Below are 13884 nucleotides of genomic sequence, written 5' to 3'. Positions count from 1 at the left end.
TCTCATATAATGGTCATCAGCACACCTTGCGCACGCCTGCTGACCTTCCAGAATTCTGTAATGCACTGGATATTGATCAGATTGACTTACCAGAGTGGTACGCTGATTTCCTACAGACGCCAATAGAAAGAAGCCCACCTAACTCACCTCTCTCCACACCTGACAAGAGGCTGTCCAAGAAATCTAAGTATGGCAGAAGTGGAAACTCCAAACTGGGAACCCCGAGGAGACAGGCAGATAATGCCAGAAATCAGGAGGCTGAATAACTCGCTACCTGCACCTCAACTCGTTTTTAGTTCATGTCAGTGATGCCATTGATCTCTAATACATTTGCACTTTGCAGATCTTCTGCACTCTACAGACCCCCCATGGAACAGACATAATTGCTTTGAACACTTCCCTCCACCCACAAAACCGAAGCCTTCTACACCGATGTGCAGTTTTACAGTATTTCAGTCCGGTCTGCCTTAACTGTTCACAATAAGTAATCAGTGACGGTTTGATGCCTTATACAAATTATGGGGACTGACTTTCCAGGACAGTGGACGGTACCCCTGGAGCGTCACATGAAATATATTGCATGTTCTTGGGGGGCCCTTTCACAGACATTAATAACTGTGCTCTGCTCTTGCTATGTGGCCCCATACTACTTTTGCCTGGACTTATGATTCCTAATTGGGTCGGGTATACAACGGTTCAGTTTTTTTTTTTTTTTTTATTGAGTTAAATCCATTAAGGCTGTGTGTGACTCAACTGAGATATCTCTATTACCTAGTACTAAACACTAACATAAGTTATTAGTGGGTCACCACCTGGTCATTGACGACTCCCTCTTCCCCCACAGAGTGACCCTGTGCCCTGGCCACAGGACACAGGGCACACTAATCTACCCAGTGGGTTCCCCCCATGGGGTGGTGGGAACACTCCCTAGTGAGGGGACCACCAGTATTTTATTTGCTCCCTCAACACTTTTTCACCCTATCTACTTAATTCTTTCTCTCTCTTTCTTTTTCTCTCTATCTTTCTCTTCTCTCTCTCTCTCTCTCTCTCTCTCTCTCTCCCAACTCCTTGCCTAGCTCTCCCAAGGTTCACTCCAATTGGGCTTAGGAATAGGACTCATTGCTATTGACACGTTGCTTAATCGACTTTTTGTAGCTGCTTCCTTACAGAGTACCCCTGACACCGCCTCCTCCTGACTCCTCATCATGACCTACTCCTCGCTGGGGAAAAATCCTCTGGTGATTTCCCACATCAGAGGACTGAATATTCCTGAACGGCACACTACCCTCTTGAGGGAACTGCAAAAAGGCTGCAAATTGTTTATTTGCAAGAAACGCACTTTAAGACACATCATGTCCCTAAACTTACGAATTCACATTTTACGAGGGCGTTTCATGCTACTAATAATGAATCCAGGTCTAAGGGAGTTTCAATACTAATTAACAAAAAATACGCCTTTCAAACTGACTGAACAACTTTCTGACCCCGAAGGCAGGTTCATTTTCCTAAAGGGATCTTTAGGAGGTACCCCAGTGACCTTAGCAAACGTATACTTACCGAATAGGGCACATGTCACGTTCTGCCAGAAAATTGTACGGGAACTACAGGGATTTGCCACGGGATGTTTGATTTTAGGAGGGGACTTTAATGTCCCGCTTAACCCCCTAGCAGATACATCTAACGGGAAAACCTGTATTACATACAGAATACTCAAAAAACTCAAAGCCCTTCTCCAATCCCTCCAGCTGGTTGACACCTGGCGCTTTCTCCACCCAGAGGGCAGGGATTTTACCTTTTTTTCTACTCCGCATACTAGATATGCGAGAATAGATTATCTGTTCATTTCGCAGAGAGACCCCGCCTGACAAAGGGAGCCCATATAGGTAACCAGACGATCTCTGACCACTCCCCTATCTCCCTATCGATGGACCTACTAAACCCACCACAAAAACAACCGACATGGAGACTGAATACCTCTCTCCTAACGAACCCATCGCTCCTCCCCTCACTCACTACTACACTGACTGAGTTTTTCAAATTGAACAATACACCAAATGCAGATCCTCTCATGATCTGGTAGGCCCACAAAATGTACGATTAGAGGAGAGTTGATCAAAACGGGCTCCAGACAAAAAAAGGAAAGGGAACTTGCTATTAAAGACCTGATCACACAAATTAACACCCTGGAGTCCCTGCATAAACAGTCCCTCTCCACAGTCTCAGCAAAACAACTATTAGAAGCCAGGAAGAACCTCCAACAAATACTGGACTCCAGAGCTAAAAGAATTTTATTCTTTAGACGGAAACTGTACTATGAGTCAGGAAATAAGACGGGCAAACTTCTAGTGAGAGCAATAAGGGAACACGCCTCTACCAATAACATCCCTGGTATTAGGGGGCTAGTGGTAAAATCAACATAACTTCAGAAGCAATAGCCGATCATTTCCATGAATATTACACAAAACTTTACAATCTACCACCACAGCGCAGACAACCTACAATGACTGACAACAGAACCCAAATTATCCAAGATTACTTATCTAAAAGCGGTCTCCCGACCTTACAAGACTCTGATTCCACCTTACTGGAAGCCCCAATCACTCCCCTAGAACTTAGCCAAGCCATCAAACACTTAAAATCAGGCAAAAGCCCAGGACCGGATGGTTACTCCGCCACCTACTATAAAACCTTTTTGAATATCCTCATGGATGCTCTCACTGCTGCCTTGAACTCCCTGTCCTCCCCTAGAGAAGTAACTCCAGACTTTCTTTCGGCCCATATTATGGTTATACCGAAAACAGGAAAAGATCTAATGGAATGTACTAGTTATAGGCCCATCTCCCTTTTAAACCTGGATGTCAAATTGTTTTCAAAGATTCTTGCTACGAGGCTGAGTCCACTTCTTCCGGATTTGATTGACCTAGAACAGGTGGGCTTTGTGCCTGGAAGAGACGCTAAAGACAACGTCACTAAGGCGCTTCTACTAATACACGCGTCAAGGACCCAGGACATCAAGGGCTTTCTCCTGTCCACGAACGCGGAGAAAGCCTTCGATAGAGTAGCGTGGGATTTTATGAAGGCAGTATGTTCCAATGTAGGTCTGGGCCCACACATGTTTTCATGGATATCTGCGTTATATCAGAAACCCACGGCACTATTAAAAATCGATGGCACGTTATCAAAACCAGTACACATAGCGAACGGGACCAGACAGGGGTGCCCATTGTCACCCCTGCTATTCATCCTAACATTGGAACCATTCATCAGAATGATTAAGCGAAACTCTGCAATATCCGGATTCCGGATCGGGGACAGGGAGTTTAAGTTGTCAGCTTATGCAGATGATCTTTTATTTTTTCTTACAAACCCCACCGTATCCTTACCTAACTTACTGAGAGAATTTGACATTTACGGGTACATCTCTAACTTAAAAATAAACTACTCGAAATCGGAGGCTCTTAATATTACACTTCCAGACGATTTACTCCGTTTAACCACATCTAATTCTCAGTTTAAATGGGTTCCTAATGCGCTTAAATACCTTGGCACCTGGCTTACTCCCCAACTACAGAACACATTCGAAAAGAACTTTCCCCTACTCCTAAAAAGCTGTGAAAGGGATCTCAGGGGCTGGCACTTGGACTTTCTGCCCTGATTTGGACGTGCAGCTATAATTAAAATGGTAATACTGCCCAGGTTTCTATACCTAATGCGCACTCTACCAGTCAGAATCCCTCCCGCTTTTTTCAGATCACTAAATTCTATCCTTTTGAAATTCCAAAGGAATCAAAAGAAACCTAGAATTAGATTATCGCGGCTAACAAGACCCAAAGATTCAGGTGGGATTAACCTGCCTAACTTCAAACATTACTATTATGCTTCACACTTAGCCAGAGTGATAGATTGGCACTGCCATGGACACATGAAGGATTGGGTCTCTTTAGAGGGCGATTTAAACTCCCTGACGTTACATTACTCCCCGTGGATACCTTGGGCTAGCCTCCCTTCGAACGTACGCAAACACCCTCTCACCGGCAATACGCTAGAGATTTTACCATCGCTAGCTAAACGCCGAACTATTACTACAGATGTGAGCCCATTAATACCACTAAAAGATAACCTAGATTTTGAACCAGGGTCGCAGAATAAAATATTCCAATCCACAATACAGAACGCTCCCCCCTTACTAGTGGGTGACTGTTTCACTGGTAGCAGACTTAAAGACTGGACAGTCTTAAAGTCTGAAAATAACCTACCCCACTTACAGCAATGGTCCTACTTCCAGTTATGAAGTTACCTGAATAAACACAAACAACGGGGGGGACTTCTTTAGGCCTCTTACAGACCTGGAGTCGGTATGCTATAGTAGGACCCCTTTGAACAGAGCCACCTCAATTGCATACGCCTGGCTACAACACCCCAAGGGCACAGAGGATGATGGTCACAGGAGGAGGTGGTCGAAGGAACTGGGCGAAGAAATTTCAGACAAACAATGGAGGTATGCGTGCATTTTTGCCTACAAAGGTTCCATAAACACTAAATCGCAGGAGACGAGCTACAAATTGTTGATGCACTGGTATAACACACCGGATAAACTACATAGGTGGAATCATCAGAAGTCAGAATTATGTTGGAGATGTCAGGGGGAGATAGATGCTCTGGCCCATGTCTGGTGGCGCTGTTCCTCCATCGCAAACTATTGGACTAAAATCAGGGAACTCATTAAAAGAATTACAGAAGCTAGAATAAACCTGACTGCAGCTTGCTGCCTTTTACATGTAACAAATCTTTCGTTCAAACGGTATAAGCACTCTTTGACTAAACATCTTCTTAATGCAGCCAAATCATTGATCCCACTACATTGGAACTCCACAAGAGTACCCTCCATAGCAGACTGGCTGCATAAAGTGGGGGATATTTGCGAAATGGAGGACACGCTGGTACAGGACAGGGGCCATGTTGAAAGGTTCCATAAGACCTGGCAACCATGGTTCACCTTTAAATACTCGCAGGATTTCAATGCCGCTATGTCCCAGGACTCCGCTTGACACCTTTTTGTCGCTTTACCTCTATGGGTCCTGTTCTAATGTTAACTGGAGCTCAATTAAGACCAATGGACATAAGTATATCTCCTCAACCTCCCCCCCCTTCCTTTCCCCTCTATGTCTCATTATTCTTCCTCCTCTTTTCTAAACTCTTTTCTTCCTCTTTCACCTCTAGTGTTCTTTCCCTTCCTCTGTTTCTTTTTTTCTTTTTTTTTATCTTCTTTTTCTTCTTGTTCTTTCCATTAAGATGAAAGCGATGTTCACAGAAGATGACAAAATAAGTTATTCATTGAAGACTGTTAAATTGTTTGCTTCTTAGTTCATGGAGCACTGTATTTCATTTCACCTAAGTTATAGCACAAGACCATATATTTGTCTCATGACTACCGCTATGATCGACAATGCTTAGTTAACTTATAATTCAGTTCTAGCGAATTTATACCTTAAGTAAACGTGCACTGATAATAATTATCTATCTCGTGTCGCAATACCATTTATTGTGATATTTGCATATTTGTACTTATAACTTAATTGTTAAGCAATGTGCTTTTATTGCTTTGTATGTTCACACTTTCATTCTCAATAAAACGAAATGTTTAAAAAAAAAAAAAAAAGATGAAGAGAGTGCGCTGTATTAAACTATTTAAAACATTGCAGCATGACGAAAGTGCTGTATCCATTCCGAATGCTAATTTTACCAGACCGAGCTGTTCCGTCTTGGAATTTCTTCTGAGCATGCGTGGCACTTTGTGCGTAGGAATTGTCCACAATTGACGTGATCGGATTTTGTTGTCGGAAAATTTTATAGCCTGCTTTCAAACTTTGTGTGTCGGAAAATCTGATGGAAAAAGTCAGATGGAGCCCACACAACATGCTCCGATCGCACATTTTCCATTGGAAAATCCGACCGTGTGTACGGGGCATAAGTCCTCACAGTTACTCTTGGTGGTTGTCGGAACGGGCCCTGCTGTGAAATATTAGATGAAGAATTGTAATTGCATGCACCTGTTGAACAGGGGCAGAAAAATTGGGCATTTGGTGGTGGTGGTGCTGGTGCCACAACACTGTAAGTCCTCACAGTTACTCTTGGTGGGCACTGGAACGGGCCCTGCTGTGAAATATTAGATCAAGAATTGTAATTTCATGCACCTGTTGAACATGGGCAGAAAAATTGGGCCTTTGGTGGTGGTGGTGCTGGTGCCACAACACTGTAAGTCCTCACAGTTACTCTTGGTGGGCGCTGAAACAGGCCCTGCTGTGAAATATTAGATCAAGAATTGTAATTACATGTCCTTGTTGAACAAGGACAGAAAAATTGGGCCTTAGGCACTGGTGCTGGTGAAACAACACTGCAACCCCTCATAGTTACTCTAGTTGGAGCACAGGAACGAGCCCTGCTGCAAAGAATTGCATGAAAAATTGTAATTACATGCCCCTGTTAAACAGGGGCTGAAAAATTGGGCCTTAGGCACTGGTGCTGGTGCCACAACACTGCAACCCCTCACAGATACTGTAGTTGGAGCGCTCGAACGAGCCCTGCTGCAAAGAATTGCATGAAAAATTGTAATTACACGCCCCTGTTAAACAGGGGCTGAAAAATTGGGCCTTAGGCACTGGTGCTGGTGCCACAACACTGCAACCCCTCACAGATACTCTAGTTGGAGCGCTCGAACGAGCCCTGCTGCAAAGAATTGCATCAAAAATTGTAATTACACGCCCCTAAACAGGGGCTGAAAAATTGGGCCTTAGCCACTGGTGGTGGCGCCCAGAAACAAAAATATTCTTACAAGCTATCAGCATGATCATTGAGGAGGAAGAGGATAGTCACTCAGCATAACAGGGTAGTCACTCAGCATCAGCATAGGCAGTCTTGAAGGGATCTGACATTTCAAAAAAATTTATTCGGTTACATCAGCATCAGGTGCTTGGTATCTGGTGGTGATGATCCAAGACTGATTCATTTTTATGAAGTTCAGTCGATCGACCGAGTCGGTGGACAGGCGCACCCTGTGATCGGTTACAAAGCCTCCAGCAGCACTGAATGTGCGTTCCGAAAGAACCCTGGATGCAGGACAGGCCAATAGCTCAATTGCATACTGTGCAAGCTCTGGCCAGTGATCCATCCTCAAGACCCAGTAACCCAGAAACAAAAACAGAAAACTAAGGTGGAGAATTTTACCAAGAATAAAATAAACTAAATTTAGTGAAATAAATCACCTGATGATATAGTATTCAAATTGAAAAGTATTGTAAATACATCAAATAAAAATTAATCTATACATAGGCCAAGTGACAATATTGACCCTCTGGCGTGGATCAATAAACTCCAAAATTGCAATAATTCGGATAACAAATAATGTGAATCTGTTATTCATAAGTGAAAATAAAATAACATATGTGATAAATATTAGAATGAGTCCCAATGATCTTGCAAAGAGGAAAGAATTAGCCAGTGAATGACGTAATCAACACTTGGTGAGAAGAAAGGTCCCTTGTCCAATGAGACGAAACATCCAAAGTGAGTAAGTAGTCTCCTTACCAGCTAAAAAGACCAATATGTTGGTCTCACTGAGCCCAGGGTATTGGGTCTCCCAAAAACCTTACAGACTATCCAGGGCTGCTGAATCTGTATCCCCAGAGAAAATACAGGGCATCCAGGGCTGCTGCGTCTGCAGTTATCGGTGTCACTCAAAACATAAAAGCAGAGAGCTCGCATAGTGCAGTATGTAAGTAAAATTTATTGAACTAAAAAAAGACTAGTACTTACAAGAAAGTGGCTGAATAAACGCAATCAAAGGCGAGCACATCAATGTGTCCAAACGGCGGCGTCTCCCAAGGCTTCCTTCACTCGCTGTCCACTGCCAAACCTTCTCCTCCGAAGAGGAATGTGTGATGACGTCAGAGATGCAGGCTCCTCCCTACGTGTTTCGTCACTAGCGGACGTTGTCTGGGGATTGGCTGCAGTCCCAGTGCATCTGATAATCCTCCAATGGATTCTTACAAAATGCGTTCACTAATAAAGCCCACAGCGCTGAGTCTGCCCAGTCCCCTTATGTCCACTCAGGATACAGGACCACCCAGGGTGCACTGTGGGCTTTATTAGTGAATGCATTTTGTAAGAATCCGTTGGAGGATTATCAGATGCACTGGGACTGCAGCCAATCCCCAGACAACGTCCGCTAGTGACGAAACGAGTAGGGAGGAGCCTGCATCTTTGACATCATCACGCTTTCCTCTTCAGAGGAGAAGGTTTGGCAGCGGACAGCGAGTGAAGGAAGCTTCGGAAGACGTCGCTGTTTGGACACACTGACATGCTTGCCTTTGATTGCGTTTATTCAGCTGCTTTCTTGTAAGTGCTAGTCTTTTTTGAGTTCAATAAATTTTACATACATACTGCACTATGGGAGCTCTCTCTGCTTTTATGTTTTGAGTGACACCGATAACTGCAGACGCAGCAGCCCTGGATGACCTGTATTTTCTCTGGGGATACAGATTCAGCAGCCCTGGATAGTCTTTAAGGTTTTTGGGAGACCCAATTCCCTGGGCTCAGTGAGACCAACATATTGGTCTTTTTAGCTGGTAAGGAGACTACTTACTCACTTTGGGTGTTCCGTCTCATTGGACAAAGGAACCTTTCTTCTCACCAAGTGTTGATCGCATCATTCACTGGCTAATTCTTTCCTCTTTGCAAGATCATTGGGACTCATTCTAATATTTATCACATATGTTATTTTATTTTCACTTATGAATAACAGATTTACATTATTTGTTATCAGAATTATTTCAATTTTGGAGTTTATTGATCCACGACCAGAGGATCGATATTGTAACTTGGCCTATGCATATATTAATTTTTATTTGATGTATTTACAATACTTTTCAATTTGAATACTATAACATCAGGTGATTTAATTTTCACTAAATTTAGTTTATTTTATTCTTGGTAAAATTCTCCACCTTAGTTTTCTGTTTTTAGTTTGTTTTCACCATTTCATTATGTCTATATTTATTTTCATTTAAGGATTTTAGTGCTGCACTAATTTATATTATATCACTTTGGGTTTTGTATTGTAGACTCTTTGTGCTGGCTGCTTATATTTTGCTGATTTTTTGATTCATTCAAAATTTTTTTTGATTTAGTAGATATTCAAGTGTCATTTTAGCGCAGCGTTAGGCCATTTGGCCCTTTTTTTCTTTACCATGTAAAACAGACACTGGCAATGGTTGCTGGAACTGATCATACCTTGGGGCTGCGGACTAAAAAATTGTCTGAACGCATCAATCAGACGGCCACCTTCTCCACCGCTCCTTCTTTGACCGACCAAAGCCTCAGCAACACGTTGTCCAGGAACAGGAGTTTGTAACCTCCCAGTCTCTGGGAATGCATTGCAGAGACCTTTCTGTAAGGCCTCCCGAAGATGTTTCATCTTCTGCTCCCTCTGCGACGGCACGATAAGGTCTGCAACCTTACTCTTGTAAAGTGGATCAAGGAGGGTTGCCAGCCAGTAACAATCCCTCTCCTTGATACTACAAATACGAGGATCCTTCTGCAGGCTTTGCAGGATCAGGGAGGCCATGCAGTGTAGGTTTGCTGAGGCATTCAGTTCGGAGGACACACAGCGTGTGCTTTACAGGTGGACAAGAAGGACAGTGTCACTGATGCATGCACTGTCACTGCTCACCATCCTCGTGGCCTCCTCAAATGCTGACAGGACAGTGCATGCATCCCTGATTATGGCCCACTGGACTGGGGAAAAAAAACAAGCTCCCCTGACCCTGTCCTGGTGCCATAGTCACACAGGTACTCATTGATGGCCCTGTGCTGCATGTGCAGCCGCTGCAGCATGGCCAACGTTGAGTTCCACCTGGTGGACATGTCACAGATTAGGCAGTTCTTGGGCAGGTTAAATTCCTTTTGGAGGTCAGCCAGCCGAGCACTGGCATTATATGACTGGCAGAAATGCATACAGACTTTCCTGGCCTGCCTCAGGACATCCTGTAAGCCCGGGTACCTGCCCAAGAACCGCTGCACCACCAAGTTAAGAAAGTGAGCCAAACAGGGCACATGGGTCAGTTGTCCCTGTCGGAGGGCGGAGAGGAGGTTGGTGTCATTCTCACAAGCCACCATTCCTGGCTTAATTTGGCGTGGCGTCAACCACCTCTGAACCTGCCCCTGCAGAATCTCTGCCCCAGTGTGGCTCCTGTCCTCCAAGCACACCAGCTCAAGCACCGCATGGCATCTGTGTACTCGCGTAGCCCCTTGAATGCCTATGGAGTACTGCTGGTTCCGAAGACAAAGCACAGGAAGAGGCCATGGAGGAAGAAGAAGAGGAGCGGGTGGAGGAGAGAGGTGTGTCAGAATCACCAGTAGTGGCATTTTGGAGGCGTGGTGGCGGAACAACCTCCAACACTACTGCACCTTGTCCTGCATCCTTCCCAGCTGCCAGCAGAGTCACCCAATGTGCCGTGAAACTTCGGTAACGTCCCTGTCCATGCCTGCTGGACCATGAGTCAGCGGTAATATGCACCTTACCACTGACCACCCTGTCCAGCGAGGCCAAGACATTTCCTTCCACATGCCAGTAGAGCTGGAATCGCCTTCCGTGAGAAAAAGTGGCGTTTGGGAACCTGCCACTGAGGAACCGCACATTCCACAAACACACGGAAGGGGGCAGAGTCTACCAATTGAAAATGTAGCAGTTGAAGTGCTAGCAATTTTGCCAAGCTAGCATTCAACCGCTGGGCATGTGGATGGCTGGGAGTGAACTGCTTTCTGTGGTGCAGCAGCTGGGGCAGGGAAATTTGCCTGGTACAATCTGACATTGGTGTACAGATAGTAGATTGCCCACAAGTACTTGGCTGTGACACACCTAATTCTACACCTTCATTCCTCTCAGTGCAGGTCTCAGAGAGGACTGAAGGTATAGTGGGGTTGGAGATCTCAGCTGATGAGGAGCAAGGAGAGGTCCTCTTTGTTCTTTGGTGTGGGTCTTTTAGGTACGCTTGCCAACGAACTGCATGGCAGGTCAACATATGTCTGGTCAAGCATGTGGTGCCCAAGCAGGAGATGTTTTGGCCATGCGAGATACACTTGAGACATATGTTGCAAATAGCAGCGGTGCGATCTGATGCACTCGTCTCAAAAAAGGCCCACACCAAAGAACTTTTGGGATAACGTGCAGAGACAGCAGCGCCCTGCACATGCGGAGCTCTGCAGTGTGATGCAGTCAGTGTGCTGCCCTTAGGCTGGCCCATGGAGAGCATCCTGCCTCGTTGGTGATGTGCCTCCTCCTCTTCTCTCCTATCAGGCACCCACGTGGAGTCAGTGACCTCATCATCCCCTTCCTCCTCATCACTGGAGCAAACCTGGCAGTATGCTGCAGCAGGGGGAACATGACTGCTAGATTGCTGTCCTTCTTGGGCACCCCCTCTCCCCACATGGTGGTGCTAGGGAAGGAGTGACTGATGCCATTGAGCCGAGGGAAGAGGTCGCATTGGCAGCTGCTTTGCCAGACAACGTACCATGAGCCTGGGTGAGAGGGGTTGAGGAGGATGAGGATGGCTTGGTCATCCACTCGACCAAGTCTTCCGCATGTTGCGGCTCAACATGGCCAGCCGCCGAAAAAAAGGTCAAGCATGGCCCACGGCCAAGGGCTGTTGAGGATGCACCGTGTCCACGACCAGCACTGTTGCCTCTAGACACAGAGCCTGCTTGCCCTCTTTTATTGGCTTGTGACTATCTGCCTCTCCTTGTTGGCCTTCCAGACATAGTATTGGCCTGCAGTGAGATGTAGCTGCACAAAACTGGGATGTATATATATATACCGATTATACTGCAGCTAGCAGAATCAACTGCCTATAGTATGAGAACACCTGCACTTGTGTTCAGGTAGCTATACTGTAGGTGCAACTGTGCAGGGTACACAGTACACTAACTGGAAATACGTCAAGAGCCTACACAAGCACCTGGCTTCAGGTAGCTATACTGTAGGTGCAACTGTGCAGGGTACACAGTACAGTAACTGGAAATATGTCAAGAGCCTACACAAGCACCTGGCTTCAGGTAGCTATATTGTAGGTGCAACTGTGCAGGGTACACAGTACACTAACTGGAAATACGTCAAGAGCCTACACAAGCACCTGGCTTCAGGTAGCTATACTGTAGGTGCAACTGTGCAGGGTACACAGTACAGTAACTGGAAATATGTCAAGAGCCTACACAAGCACCTGGCTTCAGGTAGCTATATTGTAGGTGCAACTGTGCAGGGTACACAGTACACTAACTGGAAATACGTCAAGAGCCTACACAAGCACCTGGCTTCAGGTAGCTATACTGTAGGTGCAACTGTGCAGGGTACACAGTACAGTAACTGGAAATATGTCAAGAGCCTACACAAGCACCTGGCTTCAGGTAGCTATACTGTAGGTGCAACTGTGCAGAGAACACAGTACACTAACTGGAAATACGTCAAGAGACTACACAAGCACCTAGCTTCAGGTAGCTATGCTGTAGGTGCAACTATGCAGGGTACACAGTACAGTAACTGGAAATAGGTCAAGAGCCTACACAAGCACCTGGCTTCAGGTAGCTATACTGTAGGTGCAACTGTGCAGGGTACACAGTACACTAACTGGAAATACTGTAAAAACACCTGCCTGCCTGTCAGTATATTAGGAAGAGAAGAACAGGATCTAGCGCTCAACTGAATACAGTGTGTATATATATATATATATATATATATATATATATATATATATATGTATATATATATATATATATATATATATATATATATATATATACAACACCTGGGATGCATATATATACACAATACACTGTAAGTGCAGCTAACTGACTCGACCTGCCTACTCTATCTAACTTAAATCAAATTACACTGTCTCGCTGTGATTGGCCAAGCAAGCGGGTCATAGTGCATGCTTGGCCAATCATCAGCCAGCAATGCACTGCGATGCCGCAGTGAATTATGGGCCATGATGCGCCACTCAAATTTGGCGCGAATGGCCCATATCCTTCGTAATTCGGCGAACGACCGAACACACGATGTTCGAGTCGAACATGCGTTCGACTGGAACACGAAACTCATCCCTAGTGGTCAGTGTAAATCCCTCCTTACATTAATGGTCAGTGTAAATCCCCAATATATTAGTGGTCAGTGTAAATCCTCATTACAATAGTTGTCAGTGTAAATCCTTATTACATTAGTGGCCAGTGTAAATCTTCATTACATTAGTGGTCAGTGTAAATCCTCATTACATTAGTGGTCAGTGTAAATCCCCATTACATTGGTGGCCAGTGTAGAAACTCCTCTTTATATTGGTAAAAAAAATCCAAACTTGTATTTGTGGTCAGTTTCAAATGTTCCCTTACAGAGAACAGTGAACATTATGCGGTGTTCGCTGCAAATTCGAACACCGTTAAACTCTATGGAACACTAACATGAAAAAACAAAAGTGCTAATTTTAAAGGCTTATATGCAAGTTATTGCCATAAAAAGTGAATGGGGACCTGGGTCCTGTTGCAGGGGACATGTATCAATGCAAAAAAAGTTTTTAAAAAAGGCAGTTTTTTCAGGAGCAGTGATTTTAATAATGCTTAAAGTGAAACAATAAATATTAAGTATTCTTTTATATATTGTGCCTGGGGGGTGTCCTTAGTATGCCTGTAAAGTAGCACATCTTTCCCATGTTTAGAACAATACCACAGCAACATGGCATTTCTAAAGGAAAAACTCTCATTTTAAATTGCTTGCGGCTGTAATGAATTGTCGGATCCTGGCAATATAGATAAAAAATAATTGAAAAAACCAGCATGTGGACC

Source organism: Aquarana catesbeiana, linkage group LG02 (genome assembly GCF_042186555.1).
Source record: "Aquarana catesbeiana isolate 2022-GZ linkage group LG02, ASM4218655v1, whole genome shotgun sequence".
NCBI lineage: Eukaryota > Metazoa > Chordata > Amphibia > Anura > Ranidae > Aquarana > Aquarana catesbeiana.
The sequence above is the reverse complement of the archived record's forward strand: the minus strand, read 5'-3'. Positions refer to the sequence as shown.